Source organism: Lissotriton helveticus, chromosome 7 (assembly GCF_964261635.1).
Source record: "Lissotriton helveticus chromosome 7, aLisHel1.1, whole genome shotgun sequence".
Lineage (NCBI taxonomy): Eukaryota > Metazoa > Chordata > Amphibia > Caudata > Salamandridae > Lissotriton > Lissotriton helveticus.
Window position 1 is genome coordinate 1,420,602,207 of NC_136068.1, and position 20,461 is coordinate 1,420,622,667.

At 49.0% G+C, this 20,461-nt stretch overlaps 1 protein-coding gene across 4 annotated transcripts in view; it reads right to left on the reverse strand.

Moving 5' to 3' along the window:
- Positions 1 to 20,461, reverse strand: part of MAP2K4 (mitogen-activated protein kinase kinase 4) — an 839,420-nt gene that overhangs the window by 654,434 nt on the left and 164,525 nt on the right. The gene's annotated exons all lie outside the window — the stretch shown is intronic.

The window sequence follows — 20,461 nt, forward strand, 5'->3', positions numbered from 1 at the left end:
TTATTTTTAAGTGGATGCGCTAATGTGATCAGGAAAAATGCAATCACTCACAGTGGAAAGGAGCTAGTGGCTGAAGTAGGCTAATCCACTCCAGAATACTATATGCAGATAATTAACGGAGAGGGAGGACAAAATGTTGTCTGTTGTTGTTCAGCGACCGTTCCCTCAGGGGTAGAATATACAATAACATCCAGACTAGAATTCCGGCATGGAGAGTATGGATGAAGCTTATTATAAAAACTCTCCCAGCCCTTTGTTTAGGGAGGGGAACATTTTGCTGGACCTGTCCAAGTTGTCTGATGCCCGGAATTCCAGCCCAGCTGAATCCCATTACAATCCTGAGAAGGACAGTGGGCTGCTCTATGCCAGAGATGGGCTCCCAGATGACACATACCCCAAGGTAATGGGGAGTAAGACCACTCTGGGACATTCTGGCAGATGTTCAAACTACATGCATATTAGGATAGGAAGCGCAAGGTAGGAGTATAGATATAATTAAATGTATTCAAATAATCAATTTAACAGCACAATAGTTGAAATGTTTATCTTTGCCATTCTTGTAATGCGGTCTACTCTGTATTATTTACTCTTATTATTGCTTCAATAAATGTTTGAAACACCAATTTGAGTATTTCTTGCGTTTCCAATTGGGCATGCCTATGAATGGGTAGAATCTATTTCCTCGATTTCCTTGGGGAGTCAGGGTTTTAATGTTCTGAGGTTTCGACCCAAATGTTGCATGATGTAATTATAGACCTGGCACCGTGGTCTTCATCAGGACGTATCGATGGAATATTAGGGCAACCTAAAACAGAATATCCTGAGGGGAGAGGAGTTGGCCTAACGGCTAGGGCACTCAACCTCGGACCTGGGTTCGAGTCTCGGTAACAAAGCCAAAAAAAAAAAAAAAACTCCTGTGATTCTGGGCAAATCACTTAATCTCCCCGTGCCTAAAAAAATGAATGCGTGTCCTCATGTAACGTAACTGGTGCTATGTAAAGCGCTCTGATACCTGATTCAGTTCGGGTCTAGTTGGCGCTATATAAAAACAAAAAAAAACAACAAAAAAAAATACCTGGTTATTCAAAAAAGGAATATGCTACCTTACCAGTATGCATCTGTTCTTGGCATGTAGGGCTGCTGACATTAATATCTGTGCATAGATCGCCGCCTAGTGTTGGGTCCGGATGATTGCACGTTGTTGTCCTGGAAGAGTCTTCGAAGTATCACGAGATAGGTGGCTCCTCCCTAGGACTACAGTGCGCATGGGCATCCTCTCCATCCTCAGATTGTTTTTCGCCATTGTGGCAGAGATGGAGTATGGTACAGTAAAGGGTGTCAATGCAAGAAAGTAAGAAATAGATAAAGAATGCTCCAGCTGCGACAGGCACCGGGGAGGAGGGTGGGCGATATGAATGTCAGAAGCCCTACATGCCAAGAACAGATGCATACTGGTAAGTAGCATATTCCGTTCGAGGCATGTGGGCTGCTGAATTCATATCTGTGCATAGAATGTATAGCAGTTTCTCCCTTAGCGGTGGCTACCTGTGCCATCTGCAGCAGTCTGAAAAAGAGTTTTTAGAACAGCCTGTCCTACAGCTGCTTGCTCTTTGGAATGTACATCTACACAATAGTGTTTCGTGAATGTATGTATGGTGGACCATGTGGCTGCTCTACATATTTCCTCTAGAGGAATATTCCCTAGGAAAGCCATGGATGCCTCAAGCTTGCGTGTAGAATGCGCCCTTCGGGGGAACTGTTAAAGTGCGCTTTGCTTTGAGATAACATATTTGGATGCACTTAACTATCCATCTGGCTAGCCCAGATTTTGAAATGGGGTTGCCTTTGTGTTGTGGTGAGAAGGCAACAAACAACTGTTTAGTTTTGCGAAAATCCGTAGTTCTATCAATGTAGTATAGAAGTGCTCTTTTGACATCTAGTGTGTGTAGAGCCCTTTCAGGTACTGACTGTGGATTTGGAAAGAACACTGGCAGTTCTATTGTTTGATTGATGTGAAATTGGGATACCACCTTGGGCATGAACTTAGGGTTTGTTCTAAGAACTACCCTATTGGCATGTACTTGGATGAATGGCTCTTGAATAGTTAGGGCTTGTAGCTCACTAACTCTTCTAAGTGAAGTAATTGCCACCAGGAATGCCACTTTCCATGTTAAAAATTGTAATTCGCAGGAATGCAATGATTCAAATGGTGGTCCCATTAGGCTGGTTAAAACGATGTTAAGGTTCCAGACAGGTGATGGTGGGTGTTTTGGGGGGATTATTCTTTTGAGTCCCTCCATGAATGCCTTAATCGCAGGTACCCTGAATAGCGAAAGATGCTTCCTGTTTTGAAGATAAGCTGCAATGGCAGCTAGGTGTATTCTTATAGATGAATAAGCTAGATTGCAACGATGCAGGTGCAAAAGATAGCAAATGATATTCTGCGTTGAAGCAGCTAGTGGATTGATGTCATTGTTATTGCAGTAAATGACAAAACGCTTCCACTTTGCAGCGTAACAAGCCCTGGTTGCAGGTTTTCGTGCCTCCTTGATAATGTTCATACAGTCAGGAGGTAAGTTTAGGTACCCAAACTCTAAGACTTCAGGAGCCAGATCGCAAGGTTCAGCTGTTGCGGATCTGGGTGTTGTATGTCTCCATAGCTCTGAGTGAGTAGAGTGGGCGTGAGCCGCAGTCTTTGATGAGGTACCACGGCAAGTTCTAGGAACGTTGTGTACCATGGTTGCCTCGCCCATGTTGGAGCAACCAGGATTAGTGTCAGTGAATGCTGGCGTAGTTTGCCTGCCACTAGCGGTAGTAATGGTGCTGGGGGAAAAGCGTACGCAAATCTGCCGGACCAGTTCATCCATATCGCATTGGCCTGCGACTGCGGATGTGGAAACCTGGCGGCAAAGTACCGGCATTTTGCGGTTCCCTTTGTGGCGAACAGGTCTATCTCTGGTTGTCCCCACTGTTGGAAGTATGGTTGGATCACTGTGGGATGAATCTCCCACTCGTGCAGCTGTTGGCTGTGTCTGCTGAGCAGATCCGCTACTTGGTTGTGTTTGCCTGGGAGGTGTTCCGCCATGAGAAAAATGTTTCTTTGGATGGCCCACTTCCACATGCGTTGTGCTAGATGTGATAGCTGTGGGGAGTGTGTTCCTCCCTGTTTCTGTATGTAGTACATTGCTGTCATGTTGTCCGTCCGGATCAACACAGCTTTGTTGCATAAATGTACTTTGAACGCTTTCATTGCCAGAAAAATTGCCATCATTTCCAGCAAGTTGATGTGCATTTTCTTTTGTTGTGCTGTCCATAGGCCCTGCACTGTGTACTGAAGGACATGGGCTCCCCATCCTATGAGAGATGCGTCCTTTGTCAGCACTATTTGTGGTACAGGCTCCTGGAACAGTCGTCCCTTGCAAAGGTTTTGTGGGTTCCACCAATGCAGAGAGTTGTATGCACGACTGGTCACCAACACTAGGTCTTTCAAATGTCCTTGAGCCTGGTTCCACTGTCGTGCTAAGCACTCCTGTAGCGGGCGCATGTGTAGTCTGGCGTGAGGGACTATGAAGATGCACGAGGCCATCATGCCTATGAGTTGCATAAACACTCGGGCAGAGAGCGAGTGTTGGGACTTGAACTTTTGGATGAGCAGCTGCATACTGTTTATTCTTGCAGCGTTTGGGTATGCTTTTGCTGCCAAGGTATTCACTGTAGCTCCTAGGTACTGCTGTACATGGGATGGCTGAAGGTGAGATTTTTGGTAGTTTAGGGTGAAGCATGGCTGTGCAACAGGTGAATTGTTTTTGACACGTGGCTGGCACACTGCTGGGCTGACTTTGCTTGTATAAGCCAGCCGTCCAGGTACGGATAGACGTGAATCTGTTGTCTCCTTAAGTGTGCAGCTACTGTCGCTAGGCATTTTGTGAACACTCTTGGAGCTGTTGTTACCCCAAATGGAAGCACTTTGAATTGGGAATGTTGATTTTGTAGCGTAAACCTGAGATACTTTCTGTGCGCAGGATGTATCGGGGTATGGAAATATGCGTCTGAGGTCAAAGGTTGCGAGGAATCTCCTTGCCGCAACAGTGGTAACACTTGTTGTAGAGTGAGCATAAGGAAATGCTCTGATAAGATGTAGTGATTTAGGGGCCTGAGGTCCAAAATTGGTCTGAGAGACCCGTCCTTTTTGGGGATGAGGAAGTATAGCGAGTATACTCCTGTACCTTGATGTTCTAATGTTACCAGTTCTATGGCCCCTTCTTGTTGCAATAAGTGCAGGTGTTCTGCGGACATAGGCCGGTGCTTTGGAGGTATGTTGGGTGGTGAGGAGGTTAGCTCTAGGCAATAGCCATGTTGAATAATTTGCCTTACCCACTTGTCTGTAGTGATATTTTCCCAGACTGGTAGGAATTGTTGTAAACGTCCCCCGACCGGTGTTATGTGGTCTGGGGGTAGCGCTAAGGAGTCACTGTTTTGTATTTGCAGAGGATCTGGTGGTGTTGTTCCCTCGTCCTCTGCCTTTGGTATTATTGCCGCGGTATCCACCTCTATTGTTTTTATTGTAGGTGGTTTGTGTGTTTCCTTTATAGTTTGTGGTCTGCTGTGATGAGTTGCCTATTGCTGCCCCTCTGTATCCTGAGCGACGAAAGGAGCCTCTATGTTGTTGTGACTGTAGGGCTCCCATTGACTTAGCCGTCTCAGTGTCTTTTTTCATTTTGTCCAGTATTTTATCAACATCTGGACCAAACAAGAAGTCAGGATTAACGGGCTGGTTTAACAGAGTGGACTGAACTTCGTTTTCAAAACCAGAAATGCGTAGCCACGCATGTCTCCTGATCATAACACTAGTGTTAATAGATCTGGCAGCTGTATCCGCCACATCTAAGGCACATTTAATGGAAGCGTTTGTGATTAGCTTTCCCTCTTGTATTAGTTGTTCAGCTTATTCTTTGTAGCGTCAGGCAGATGCTGCAAAAGTGCCTCTAAGGTGTCATAGTGTGCCCTGTCATACCTAGCTAACAGGGCTTGTGTGTTTGATATTCTCCAGATGTTAGCCGCCTGTGCGGCTACCCTTTTTCCTGAGGCCTCAAAAATCTTTGATTCTTTGTCGGGGGGTGCAGCTTCCCCAGTTGTTTGAGAGTTTGCACGTTTACGTGCATTCGCTACCACCAAAGAATCTAGAGGCAGTTGTCCCTTAATGTATGTGGGGTCCACTGGCGCCGGCCTATATTTCCTTTCTATCCTAGGGTTAATGACCCTGGCCCTAGTGGTATCCTTAAATATGTCCCCCGCATGCTTAAGTACCCCTTTAAACATTGGCAGTGTTTTAACTGTCCTTTCTGATGTTGCTAAAGTGTCAAAGAGGAAATCTTCCTCTACAGGATCTGCATGCATGTCCACATTGTGATGGCTTGCTGCTCTTTCTATTAAGGAATTAAAAGCAGCTGTGTCTTCTGTAGGAGAAGGCCTAGCAGGGTATGCAGGTGTATCAGGGATGGGTTGCGAATCACCTGGTTCTGTGGGGTCAACCCATGGCTGTGTGTGAATGTCTGGGTCAACATCCACTGGATAGTTGTATTCCTGGTCATAGTCCTCATCCACTTCCTCATCTGAGTGTGTGGGTGTATAGGAATATGAGAGTGGCCTATGTGGCTGAATAGGCTCAAAAGGAATAGGTGAGGTAGAACAGTCCCTTTTCTTTTTAAGAGGAATAGTAAAGGTGTCCCTTTGAGGCTCTGGCCTTATTTTCCTTTTGTAGGTAGTGAGTTTGCCAGAGTCAGGATCAATATAGAGTTTTGATTGTTCAACAGATTCAGAGTCAGGATATAAGACTTCCTGTTCAGCAGTCTTTTGTGGTTTAGCCAAAGTCTTTTATTTGATGAGCTTTGGTTCGACGCTGGCTCTGGGCTCGACCGCCTTTGGCTTTGAGGTAGGTGGGAGTCCAAATTTAATCGGTCCGAGTGTTTTCTGTGGTACTACAGTTTGTTTTTGTAGTGCCGGTTTCTTTGGTGCCGAAGGTGTGTCGACAGTCTTTTTCGCGTCGACACCTCCTTTTTGTACTTGTGCTGATTTCGGCACCGATGGTTTCGGATCGACGCCCTTTGATGTTGGTTCGATACCCTTTTTTGGGTCGATTTTCTTCGGCTCAATGCTTTTCTTTTGGACAGCAGTTGGTGTGTCGGCCTTTTGTTTTGGCTTGACAACCTTTTTTGTATCGAGTCCCTTGCGAGGCTTTTCCGCACCCGGCGCCGACGTTTTTGATTCGACGCCCTTTTGGTTTGGCGCAGGTACCGTGGCGCTGCGTTTCGTCTCGATGACTTTAATGGTCGACGCCGATGGTTCAACATAGTTAGGCCCGAAGACGGTGTTGTCTACAAGCTTCTTCGGTCTCGACTCCGAGGGATCGACGTAATGCGGACCGAAGACCGTGTAGTCAATCAGTTTCGGTTTTGTTTTCTCTGGTACCACCTTTGGTTTCGATATCACCAATCTTGGAGCTTGTGGATTCGACGGCTCTTTAGTAATATTCTTAGCCGGGCTATATTGCGGGGCTGTAGAATGTCTTTTGAGATCTTGGCTAAGGCCTTGTGGCGATGCCTCGACCTGAGCCTGTTGAACCATGGAGATGGACGTATAGGCCGCCGTTGTTACGGTTTGGCCCGTTTCGTCACCGTTGTCCTCCTCTACGGCTCCAATTCCTTGCTCGTCGTCCCCTACCTCGACGATGTTTTCTTCCTCGTCAATGTAGTAGTCGGAGTCGTGCTCCGATCCTTGATCCGACTGTTCTTCATATTCGTCTGCCTCGACAAGATAGTCTCCGTCGCCGAAGATATTCTCTGGCTCTGGCGCGTGTCTTTGCATGGTGAGTCTAGCTGCCCGTCGAGTTCGAAGTGTCTTTTTAGAACGAAACTGGGCACAGGCTAGGCAGTCGGATTCATCGTGTTCTGGAGATAAACACTTGTTACACACAGGGTGTTTATCGATATGTGGGTATTTGGAGTTACATTGAAGGCATCTCTTGAATGGGCTCCGTTCCATCGACGAGTGGTCGCGTGGCGTCGAGAAGGCCCGCTGCCCGATTCGACGTCCCAATCAGTATACAGTTTCTAAGAAGTTTGTCGGCACCGATACGATACAATACCGACGATAGCGGAGGCCTTTTGGCCTCTAGAAAGAGTAGTTTCAATTCCGAACTTCGAGTAAGGGAAGATACATCCGAACCCAATGGCGGAAAAAAACAATCTGAGGATGGTGAAGATGCCCATGCGCACTGTAGTCCTAGGGAGGAGCCACCTATCTCGTGATACTTCGAAGACTCTTCCAGGACAACAAGGTGCAATCATCCGGACCCAACACTAGGCGGCGATCTATGCACAGATATGAATTCAGCAGCCCACATGCCTCGAACATTAGGAGTTCTTTCTCAATGCTAAAACATATGAGCAGCCACTGACAGGGATGTGGAATTCCTATAGCCCGACACCCGGGACATATGGTTTGGGGTCAAGGGCAACAAGTTTCAATGTGTATTTTGTCCTTGGGACAAGTAGGCCCAGCCCCCTACAGCACAAACCCTTTGGCTGCCAGCTTACAGAACCACATTATAATCATCGAAAGGCATTGCCTGCAGTAAAGGTTATATTTGTGTCCATGTGTTAATGCTGTTCAAACTTGTATTTATTGTTCATTATTACAAAGCCTTTATTATTAAGGTGAGCGCTCTAATTAAATGTTGGAAGCTTAGACTGCACTACTGACCGTGGTTAGAGTATAAAAATGTGTACACACATTTTCAATGTTTAGAAATATGAGGCTATGTATACTGCTCCCAGAATGCTCTCTGATAAGATGCAAATATTTGCAGAGGCTTGAAATCAAGATTGATGATTCTTGCTTTCAAAATAAAATGTTCACAAAAAAATGCAAAAACATTTTGCAAAACTACTGTAAAATTTTAGGTACCTTTTCTGTGTAGCATCATTTAGTAAAAAGTGTTGGTGTACGCTAGTAATTCCCCAGAATATTCATAATGGAAAATCAGTGTAACCAGTTTTAATAAGAATATGGGAAACAAACAAACAAGCATTGGTAAAGCCAGAAGGTCTGAAATTGTTGGTCAGCCTTTTGGTTTTGTCATAGCTTGGCTTGTTTTTGCATGTTTTCTGTAAAACCTTAATGGTGTGGGAGTTGCCGGACCCTCACCATTATAACAAACATTGGCAAAAGCAAAAATTGTTATGTCTCAAAAAGCACACATTGCACAGTAGTTTCTGGCACTAAATAAAACGACTGTCGATATGCTCCTTGTGAAAGAACAGAATACTGTCATTCACAGTGAAGCTAGCCGATAGACAGAGACAGACAGAATTTTAATAAATACAAATGGTCATGGTTAACGCCAGACCTAATTAGGGCCCCAATTATTAAATAAAGTCTCTAGAGTGAACCCATGTCCTTGTATTAAGTGCAGATATACGATTTTCATGAATTCACAAGTCTTTACAGAAGTAGGCCAAGAAATAGTACTCCTAGAAGATATTTGTAAACTACATTTCAGCATGAGCAAATATGCAGGTGTAGATTTTCTCATGCGAAAATCTGAGTGTTTGCAAGTTCATTTACCCTTCAACCACTTTTTTCACAACCCTGGAAGAAGTTTTATGTCTGCCATTGTCGGAGGTAAATTTCCAACCTTTCTCAGAATGGGAAAAGATCAGAGAAGAGTTGGTGAAAACCCTTAAAAATCATGCAAGTTAGGGGGGCGTGGCTTGCAGCCAAGCATGGCGGCAGCGTAAACCGAGAGCTCCCTAAGGCACCACGGCCTTTTCAGTGATCCGACACATTAATCCGTGACATTTCCCACCCGAAGAAGCGGTGACCGGGTCCGGTGGAGAAGCGGCGCCGTTCGGTCCGACCCAGGCGAGAATCGGAGTCCGGGAACTGCGGCGTCAGACCCGGCCGACATTGGGCCTGCGGCAGGGTCGCAACACCGGCCTCGAGTGGCTGCCCGACCCCGGCGGAAGTGAGGGCTGACCGGCCCGACCCCGGAGACACCCGCCGCCCTCCCGAACGAGAAGACGCCAAGGGCACCCCCGCGCCAACAGAAGCCAGAAGGACCTCTGGGGCACCACCAAAGACTGCACCGGCTGTGGCGCTTACCGGAGCCGCGCGTTGGCGCCTAGGTGCGGCGGCGACCACGGGATCACGCCTGCGACCGAACGGCTGGCGGCGCCTGGCGCAGACGTGAGAACCTCCCCCCCCCCCAGAAGAGGAGAGAACCCGTCGGCGCGAGTGCAGTCAAGCATACGCGCCCCCTTTCGGCTTCAGCGGCGCCGCGGCCGTGCGCTGGCCGGCACCGGGGCGTGCTGATGCCCCGGGGTCCCGCAGAGAACATAGGCGGCGGGGGGAAACATAGTAGGGGCCGGCAGCAATCCGGACGGGCACAGGAGCAGCAGTACACCTGGCAGGAATGGGAAGCAGCAGGGGGTGTCCTGTCCGAGTTAAAAACAACTAAGTGACACTAGCCGGGCCACTACAACTGACAACGCCAGCGTCGGCCTTACTGACTGGACGAAAGTAAACACAGCAGGCTACACACAGAGATTACCGCCACCAGAACGCGACCGGAACCTTGCCCCGATACTGCGCAGTGAACGCCCTCGAGCTGCGGCAATACAGGACACGCCACCCTGAACGAGCCACTAATTTCCTGACCAATGCAGACACGGAAGGTGAGCGCCAGGTACGACGTGCACAACTGGTGAGGGGGCTGAGACACGCAGACGGCTACACAGTGGGGGGCTCGTCGAAGTGCAAAACGGACAAGAAGTGTCAGAACACCCCGGTTTGAGGGAGCCGAGCTTAGCCAGAGTGAAGTACTCTACCTGACTCACGGGGAAACGGGAGACACACCGAGAGGGTCCTCCCGGACCCGCGACGGAAACGAACAGCAGCCAGCGGTGCGGTGACCACAGTGCTGACTGGAACTGAGACCGGTTTCCAAACACCTCGAGCCATGGCGGGTAAAGGAACGAGGAGTGGAACGACCCAGGCCAGGCTGGATAAATTCGCCTATAGCCAGCACGGACAATCACAGGTACCTGGACGCAGTTCCACGGGCTCCACTCAAGAAACTGAAGGGACCAAGAAGGTGACGCTAGAAGATATTATGAAAACCCTCTCCGAAGTGCGGACGACAGTGGGCTCCATTTCTTCCGAGGTTACCCTCCTGCGAGCAGACTTCAAAAAAATGACTGAAAGGGTGTCACAGGTGGAAGTGGTTACGAAGTCTCTCGTGGAAGACACTTCGGACCTACAAACGGCTATGGAGCGTATGGAGAAGGTCACCAGGCAACTGCAGGACAGACTGGACGACCAGGAAGGGCGTTCTCGAAGAAATAATGTACGCATCCTAGGACTTCCGGAGACAGAGGGTAAGAGGGCAATGGACCTCTACGTCGAGGATCTCATCAAAACTAAGTTGCAATCTAAAGGACTGTCGCACTTCTTCTCCGTTGAAAGGGCACATAGGGTGCCTGGTGGCGCGCCCAAACCAGGGGCAGCGCCACGGTCGGTGCTGGCTAGACTATTTAACTTTAGGGACAGAGATGCCATTTTACAAGCGGCGAGAGTCTCACCACCCGTTAAAGTCCAAAACTCCACCTTAGCTTTCTTCCCGGACTACACGGCGGAAGTAGCCAGACGCCGGAAATCATTTAACGAGGTAAAAAAGGTGCTAAGGGACAGAGAACTGCCGTACTCGATGTTATTCCCTGCCAAATTGAGGATTGTAGCCGAAGGGAAGACGTGGTTCTTTGACAAGCCGGAAGTGGCACAGGACTGGATAGACGGCTGGAGACAGGTGGGACGACCTCCCCGTCCACACATGGATCGACCGCACCATCGCAACGGTGACCACGCGGACAGGCGGACCGACCAGGTGGAGCAGCGAGAGGATGTAACGAGAGAGCACCCCGATGGAAATCAACACCCGACTGACTAGGGGCGGCCGGACCCAGTCCGAGGACAAAATGAGGATGGATCGGCCCAGATGCGGGCTGTGGACCCTAGACCTGGTGAAGCGGAGTAGGGTGGGCAGAGCCGGTGCCTGTAGGGGACTCACCGACCCCACGAGCAAGTAAGATAGTTGGGAATGGGTTAAAGCACTCTGCGAAGTTGGGCAAGCGGGCGGCGGTATGTCCGTGGAGCAGGGGAGCAGGGAGGGGGGATAGTAGGGGGGGAGTTTTTAAGTTCATGTTAATGTTACTAGTCATCACATACACCACATGGTACACGACCACAAGGTATGCCACACCACTCTTGCATTGTCGCAGAGCGCTGCGCTTACACTGGATTCAGCAGCCTGTCCTTCAAAATACTGCCCACACGATCCAATGACCCAACGGCTGCACACTGCACCTGTAGAGGGCGCTAGTACGACGGTGGAAGTACCCCCCGCGCCTGCTCACCTGGAACGTCAGGGGACTGGGGGATAAAATAAAAAGAGGGTTGGTCCTGCAGGCAGTTAAGCGCCAGAGCCCTGATCTAGTTATGCTCCAAAAAACACATCTCTCCGGGACAACCTGTAAAGCCCTTGATAGGCAAGGATATGTAATGGCAGTACATGCGGAATTCACAACAGGGTCCAGGGGAGTAGGAATACTTATGAAAAAGACATCGCCCTTTATGGTGGAACACCGCCGAACGGACGATCAGGGCCGTTTCGCGGCATTGCACGGCCAGTGGGAGGGGAGGCCCCTCAACATGGTATCCGTTTACATCCCCCCGGCGCTCCACTCTATAGCATTGCCTGCCCTAGGTAAATTCCTCCTAGACCTCCCGGAGGGGGACACAATTATAGGGGGTGATCTCAATGCGATAATGGACCCCACGTTAGATACATATCCCGTCAGAGACCGCCCCCGAGGGACTGCAACGCTCCCTAGCTTTCTAGAAGCAATGGGCATCACAGACGTATGGCGGCAACTGTACCCTGCAGCGACACAATACACATTTTACTCTGCGGCGCACAATAGCCTATCGCGGATAGATTACTTCCTGTTCCTGGGGATTGGACTGGGGAAAATTGACACGATGGACATCCTGCCCAGAGGCATATCTGACCACTCACCCATACTGCTATCACTCACCACCAAAGAAAAGAAGTGCGCTAGAATCTACCCTTTATACCCCAACTATTTGAAGATCCCTAAGATTAGGAAGAAACTCAAATTGGCGACCACACACTATTTTGAAGAAAACGCGGGAACGGTTTCTTCTCCCACGGATCTATGGGAGGCGTACAAAACGGTCCTGCGGGGGGAAGCAATTGCAGCCATAACAGGTCACAAGTGAGAGTCCCGACAAGATCTCACAGAACTCGAACTGACGCTCCACAACGCGAACAACACGCACATGGCAAATCCCACCCCGGAAACAGCACACTTCCTGCAGTTACGACAGCAACAATATCAGGCCTACCTGAAGACAAAAGTCCAAGGATATATCACAAGCACAGCGCATAGAATATATGATGTAGGCGATAAGGCCGGAAAAATGTTGGCATGGTTGGATAGGCGAGGGGGTAGTAATAGAGGGATACAGAGGCTACACGCACATAACGGACAGCTGCAGACACACCCAGAGGAAATAGTACGCACCTTGTCGCGCCATTTTCAAGAGATATATACCCCAGAACATGACATCACTGCCTCGGCGGCATCACTCTCGCTTGAGACCATTGCTATCCCCGGGCTTACACACGAGGCGAGGCAGGAACTAGAGGCTGAACCGACAGTAGATGAAGTTCAATTGGCGGTTCAGGCACTGCAGTCGGGTAAAGCGCTGGGTCCCAATGGACTACCGGTGGAATGGTATAAGTCGATGGCTTCAGACCTCAGCAAGCCGCTCCTAGATATGTATCTGGAGAGCCGGGATAAGGCGGAATTGCCGCTGGACCAGCGTACAGCCACGATTGTGGCCATACTGAAGCCCGGGAAGCCTCCGACCGAATGCACCTCTTACCGCCCAATTTCTCTGCTAAACGTAGAAGCCACGGTTCTGGCAAAACTACTGGCTAACCGTCTGATACACCATCTACAGACACTGATCCACCCTGATCAGTCAGGCTTTATGCCTCACAGGAGTACAGCTCTGAACCTCAGGCGGGTCCATGGGGTGATGGCACGTGCGCACCTTCTCCCTGAAAAGGCAGTAATTCTCTCCCTTGGTGCCAAAATGGCTTTCGATCTAGTGGAGTGGGAATACCTCTTTGCAGTGCTGGCACGTATGGGCTTTGGTCCGAACTTTATAGCATGGGTGAGACTACTCTACACGAAACCGGTAGCGCAGGTTGTGGCGAATGGCCACATCTCACGGACGTTCCCGCTGGGGCGGGGGACTAGACAGGGGTGCCCTCTGTCACCCTTACTCTTTGCCTTAGTGCTAGAACCCCTAGCTGTTCTGATTAGAACAACGCCATTACTCAGGGGTATCACATGGGAGGATGGATGGGAGGATAGAATATCCCTATACGCGGACGATATGCTCATTTACATGGTTGACCCGGAAAACGGGATCCCGGCTTTATTAAATCTCTGTAATACGCATGGGAAATCGTCAGGTTATACCCTGAACTGGTCCAAGTCGGTAATATACATACTGAAGGGTCCGGAGCCGGTGTTGCAGGAGGACTGCCCCCTGGCGTTGACGGCAAACTCCTTTAAATACCTGGGCATTGTCATTACAAAGACTGACACAGACTTTTTTGATAAAAACTTAAAACCTCCTATGGAACGCCTGCGCGCAGACGTTAAACACTGGGCGACCCTGCCACTGACTCTCCTCGGACGAGCGGCCCTGTATAAAATGATGGCGCTCCCCCGGTTCCTCTATGTACTAGAAAACACCCCGTACCTTGTCACACCGAGGTACTTCAAACAAGTGGCGGCGCTAATCTCCAACCTACTCTGGAATAATGGTTCGGCGCGTATAGCGTACGACAAGTTGGTTAAAAGTTGGTACGAGGGTGGAATCGCTGTACCTAACATCCAACTATATTACTGGGCAGCCCAGCTTAAAATAATAAACCAGTGGATCCACGCCCCGCGGAACGATCCAGCATACACTGCGGACTGGTCACAACTGGGGACGGAGGGAATGCTCTCTGCATTGTATAACAAACAACGTGTCAAAAAACTGTTGGGACCGCGCAGCACACGGTGGCCCTTTGGCATATCGCACAAACACGGTTAGGGTGGAAGGGGAAAATCACCAAATTAACACCGCTATGGGACACAAAATCACTAGGGAACCTCAGGTCTTGTAAAGGCTTTAAACAATGGGATTACATTGGAATTTCCACAGTGGGGGACCTATGGGATAAAGGAACGATGATCACATTCCCACAGCTTCAGCAACAATATGGCCTGAGCCCCGCAGAAACGTTTAGATATGTGCAGATACGTCACGCGCTGCTGCAGGCGGTCCCGGCGGGCACTGAACTACCAGAGTCCTCCCCATTAGAGGATAGGCTGCTTACTGACTTTATGCAACAGAGCGCGACCTCCCTCACATATAAAAAACTAGTCAACAACCTGGAGGACCCCACATTGAAACTAAAAGAGAGATGGGTAGGGGAGATGGGTGAGGTTGATGAGGCAGAATGGAATGAAGCACTAGCCTCCCCGAGAGAAGTTGGCATATCAGCTAAATTCAGATTAGTACAACTCAAAGTACTCCACCGCATTTATTACACGAGGACGCTACTCCACAAAATACATAGAGCACCCCACCCTTTTTGTCTTAGGGGATGCGGGGAGGAGGGGACTCTGTTTCATACGTTATGGGACTGCCCACAGATACAAGAATTTTGGAAGCAAGTCATGCGCACTGTCTCCCAAGCGCTTAAAATCTCTGTTCTATCAGAACCTCGCAAATGCTTGTTGAACATATGGGATCCCAACGATCTGAATAGGTATGGGCTGATTTGGGCTACGCTGGCCATTACAGTGGCTAAACGAGACATTGCACAGAAGTGGGGTGCACCGGAACTGCCTACAGCGCACAGATGGGCCAACAACATGGACGTGCTGATGGTCACAGAAAGGGAGGTTTATGTGCTCAGGGCCTGCCCCCGCAAATGGAACAAGGTATGGGCAGCGTGGAATGTGTATAGGGGGGAGATCTGTGAACCCCTTCCGGAAGGAGAAGATCTGGACTCAGAAGAGGAAGACTAGTAGATAACGGGGTGGAGGCTTGCAAAATTTCCAGGAACAGAAGGGGTATTGTTCTAAGTTAGCTATGTTGAGTGGCGGGACGAGGGATTTATAGGGTGGCAGGTTACTCAATGTACCAATGTGCTGAAGAGCAAAATGTGATGACTTATGTTCAGTTTTAAGTTTCAACGTTATGAGGGTTAATGTGATGTGAAGTGCACATCGGTAAGTATTTATAAACTGTGTTAAACATGACCGTCGAAACACATAGTTGAGATCCTGAACGTTTTGAATTACTACAAAATAAAAGTATATCAGTAGCATGTGACAGATATCCTACTCATCAGACGAACGAATACATGTATGCGGAATTGAGATTCGATTGTGTTAATGTATGTACACCTTGAGCACTTAAATCAATAAAGATTTATAAAAAAAAAAAAAAAAAAAATCATGCAAGTTAGTGGGTTTGCACAGACTCAAAAGGGCATTCCAGCCCTGGAACTGTTGCTTACCAATACCTTCAGCCCCAGTATGTAGATCTGCGGAAATGTGACAACATAAGGGAATTGCTAGTATTCAAACCTTACTGTGGAAGGAGCCCTTGCATAATCAGAGAGGCTATTTCAGAGCTCTTATATAAAGTGAATGCTGACACAATTTTTCACCGCATTACATGGCACAAAAGGGACAGGTGGATTTTGTTACAGGACAAGTAGATTTATGAAGCAACCTGCCCCATGGATGGACAAGTAGATATTTTATCAAATTCCACACCCCTGACTGACCTATGGTGGTGCTGCCACAAATTTCGGTAACGGACGGCCCATGGCTCCTAATCCAAAGAGATATTTGATGTCATTCAGTAAATTTAAAAACAGAGTGAAGTGATTACAATTTAAATTTAAAACCTTTAAAAAGCTTGTGACGTATTGGGAGGAAAACTTACCTCAAATCAATTAGTGAGGAGGTAACCGAGAGAACTATATAACAAACGGCCTAGTGGAGGAGGAAGCTCGGTCGAAGGAGCAGGAGTGAGGTCTCTTGGCTTTACTGATGGAGAGCCGGCGCCCAACTGAAAGCGCAAGTAGGGGAGGAATGGGTGGGGTCCGATATGCCCATCAGGTGTGTGACTTACCATAAGGGACCTGATGTACGGGTTAAGACTGGTGGGTTTGAACAATGTGATCTGAACGGGACTATTCAGTACGAACAGTGGATGGCTACAATACAATTGAATTGTGATATGAACAGGCGGGGATGGGAGTGAACTACCCCGTGCATTTTCAGCATTTCAGGAGGGGAGAGAGCCATGTTTGGGAGTCGGTAGCTCTAAATCCACAGGCAGGGGGCAGGGAGGGGAGGCGGCAGCAGGGGGAGTGGGTAGTTTTGAATCCACGGGCAGGGGGCAGGGGGGAGTGGGGTGGGGGTGGGGGGTGGGGTAAGAGGGGGTATGAAGGTTCACTGTCGGGATTGGGGGGAGGGTAGATGGTTGAAGGTTCCTTGTTTAATTGTGCAGCTGGGACATGTGATGCTAGACAGGATGCTTATGTTTCACTCGCCAACCTTACAGATCCATTTTACTGATGCTCATTTTGTGACCTGGGATGGGGGGGGGATAGAGATAGGACACTTTCTGTAGTGATGTGGAATGTCAATGGGATGGGGGATAACATTAAGAGAGGGATTGTGCAACAGTATTTGAAGATGCAGTCTCCTGATGTGGTACTGCTACAGGAGACACATCTGGTGGGGCAGAAGACGAAGGTCCTCACGAGATGGGGGTATAAACTCTTGGTCTACGCTGATTACCCTTCCGGGTCAAGGGGGACAGCAATTTTGGTAAAAAAATCTGTACCCCTCATAGTGCACAGGGTATGGGCGGATGTGGCAGGGAGGTTTGCAGGAGTGGAGGCCCAGTGGGATGGTAGGGACCTCAATATAATCTCAGTTTATCTGCCGCCTGCTCTGGGTAAACCGGCTTTGGAAGATCTGGGTGGAAAGTTGATGGGACTACGGGAAGGCACATGGATTTTGGGAGGTGATTATTATCTGACGTTACATGACACAGTTGATCGCTACCCACCGAGGTCAAAGGCGAAATCTAACCTCCTAATGGCCGACTTTACGGAGGCGCTGGGACTGGTAGATGTGGGTCGGGCGCTTCAGCCCGCAGATAGGCTTGTCACCTTTTTGTCCAACATGCACCAAAGCCTGTCACGTATTGATTACTTCCTCACACACATATCAGCGGAAGGGAATTTGATCAATTACAAGGTTCTGCCAAGGGGTATATCTGAACACTCCCCTGTCTGGGTGGAGTACACACACTGGGAACAACAGGCACGCATCACCATCGTACTTAACCCATGGCTCTTGCATGTCCCGGACATTAGGGAGGAACTCCGTACACAAACAGAGAACTACTTTGCTGAAAATGTGGGTCCGGTTACGTCCGCTCAGACAATCTGGGAGGCATAGAAGGTAGCCCTGAAAGGGCTGGCCTTATCGTTAAAGATTGGATACATCGCCAGGAAACGTCAGCTCCTGGTGCAAGCAGAAGGGGACTTGCTCGACCTAGAGCAGGACCATGCCCGGAGTCCCTCCCCTGATGTCGCCCACAGGCTTCAGTTGAAACAGGATGAATACTGGATTAAGGCCAGAGAACACATGTTAGTTAAGTACCGACACACACAGCACAGACTATATGAGATGGGGACAGGGCGGGCAGGACACTGGCTTGGTTGAAGCAGCGAGAACAGGGATCAAGATGGGTACACGCATTGACGACGTCAGGAGGGGGCTTCGTGAACAAATATATTCCCCCTCTACGCTGTACATGGCTGAGTACTCACGCTGGTTCCTCCAAGATAGAGACGTTCCGATTCTCTCAGAGGCGGATAGGGAGGCCCTAGATGGGGATCTCTTGGCTGAGGAAATCGGCAAAGCTATAGGGCAGGTCAAATCAGGGAAGGCGATGGGACCCAATGGCATACCTGTTGAATTCATGAAAGCTACTGCCTCTCGGACAATACCACATCTGAAGGCCATGTACGAGGAGAGCTTGGAGGTAAGGCGGTTACTAGTGGATCAGAGGTTGGCTACGATAGTGGTGATCCACAAACCGGGCAAGCCGGCGGAACTCCGTAGCTCCTATAGGCCAATTTCACCGATTAACGTTGAGGTGAAAGTTTTAGCGAAAGTCCTCGCTAACCGGTTGGGGGAGGTTATCAAGACATTGGTCCACCCAGACCAATCTGGGTTCATGCCTAGAAGAGAAACAGCCCTCAATCTACGGCGCCTACATAATGAGATGGCCCGTAGACAATATATTGAGGAGGATGCCGCGTTGTTGTCTCTTGATGCCTCTATGGCCTTTGACTCCATAGAATGGCCGTACATGTTTGAAGTATTGGAAGGGGTGGGCCTAGGTCCCAAGTTTATAGTATGGGTTCAGTTGTTGTACACAGACGTTTAGGGTCAGGTGAGGGTCAATGGTCACACATCTAGGACATTCAGATTGCGGAGGGGGTACCAGACAGCGTTGCCCGTTGTCCCCGTTGATATTTGCCCTTTTATGGGAGCCTCTGGCGGCATGGGTCCGCTGAGATGTTATGGTGCGAGGGATGAGGTGGGCAGATGACGTAGAAGACTGCATATCTCTTTAGGCGGATGATATCCGGTTATATCTGGCCTCCCCCTACAAGTCCATATAGGTGGTGCTTGACATCTTTACGAATTTTGGCAAATATTCCGGGTATGCAATCAACTGGCATAAGTCTGTGCTGTTTATGCTGACGAGACAGGTTCCCAGGCTTCCGATAGGCTGCTCCATAGTGTTGGCGGAGGAAGGGTTCCGATATTTGGGAGTCTATGTCATGTCAGATTCCAATCTGTTCTACAGTACCAACTTGGCCCCCCGCTGGCTAGGCTACGAGCGGACGTGAAACTCTGGCGGTCCCTCCCGCTTTCGCTGATTGGCCGGGCTGCGCTCTTTTAGAGGTTAGCTCTTCCTCACTTCCTCTATATCCTCCAAAATTGCCCACATAGGGTTCCTGATTCATATTTTAAAGCGGTAGGAGAGGTCCGTACGTTGTTGTGGGATGGGAAGGCCCCACGGGTGGCTTTGAAGAAGCTGACAAAGAGTTGGTATGATGTAGGCATCGTGCTCCCCGACCTGAAACTTTACTATTGGGCAGCTTAGTTGGCGACCATTAATCGATGGATATACCGACCTCAGGAGGACCCAGCGTACGCTCCGATACCAAACTGCCCGATCCGGTTATTTGGGGCTTTATATGTCAGGGATAAAAAAATCAAAGGGTGGTTCTTTGGGCCCACCCTACACACGTTAGAGGTCTGACGGATAGCGAATGCTCACTTGGGTTGGGCTAACATTCTAACAAAGGTTGCTCCACTCTGGTATACACAGAAATTGGGTATGTTATGCTACCAGCCTGGGTTTGATAAATTGGACCTAATAGGCATCTCGGTGGTAAAAGATTTGGTCAAGAGGAGGGAAATACTCACGTTTGAGGAACTCCAGGCACAATATCACATGGCTTTGGGAGAGGTGTATAGATATCTGCAAATTAGCCACGCCCTGAAGGCGGCCTTTTTGTCTTTCATGGACATACCAGACTCGTCACCACTTGAGGATAGACTGTTGGATGGGCCTTTAAATTCGAAAGCTATTTCTCTTACTTACAAGAAATTAAGCAATAATCTCCCGGATGATATTCCAAAACTCAGGGAGAAGTGGCGAGATGATTTGTGAATGATTAGTGATGAGGAATGGCAGGAAGCCCTGATGTCCCTTCAGGAGGCAGCCATCACATTAAAATATAGGTTAATCCAACTCAGGATACTTCATCGCTCATATATGACGGGGCAAACTCTGATGAGAATAGGTTCTAGGTCTGATGATCTCTGCTTGAGGGGTGTGGCCAACAGGCCACGTTTTACCACACTCTGTGGAGCTGCCCAAGGTTGAGGGCCCTGTGGGAGGGGGCCTCGGAACACATGTGTAAGGCCTTACATAAAGAAATTGTCCTGACGCCACGATTGGATTTGTTGAATATCTGGGAGGCGACTGACCTGACGGAAGTGGAAAAACAGTTTACGACATTAGGATACACACTGGTTAAAAGGGAAATAGCAAGAGGGTGGGGGAGTAGTATCGCACCGGGGGTCCCTATGTGGGCGAAAGAGCTAGATAGGTGTATGCTAGCGGAAACAGATGT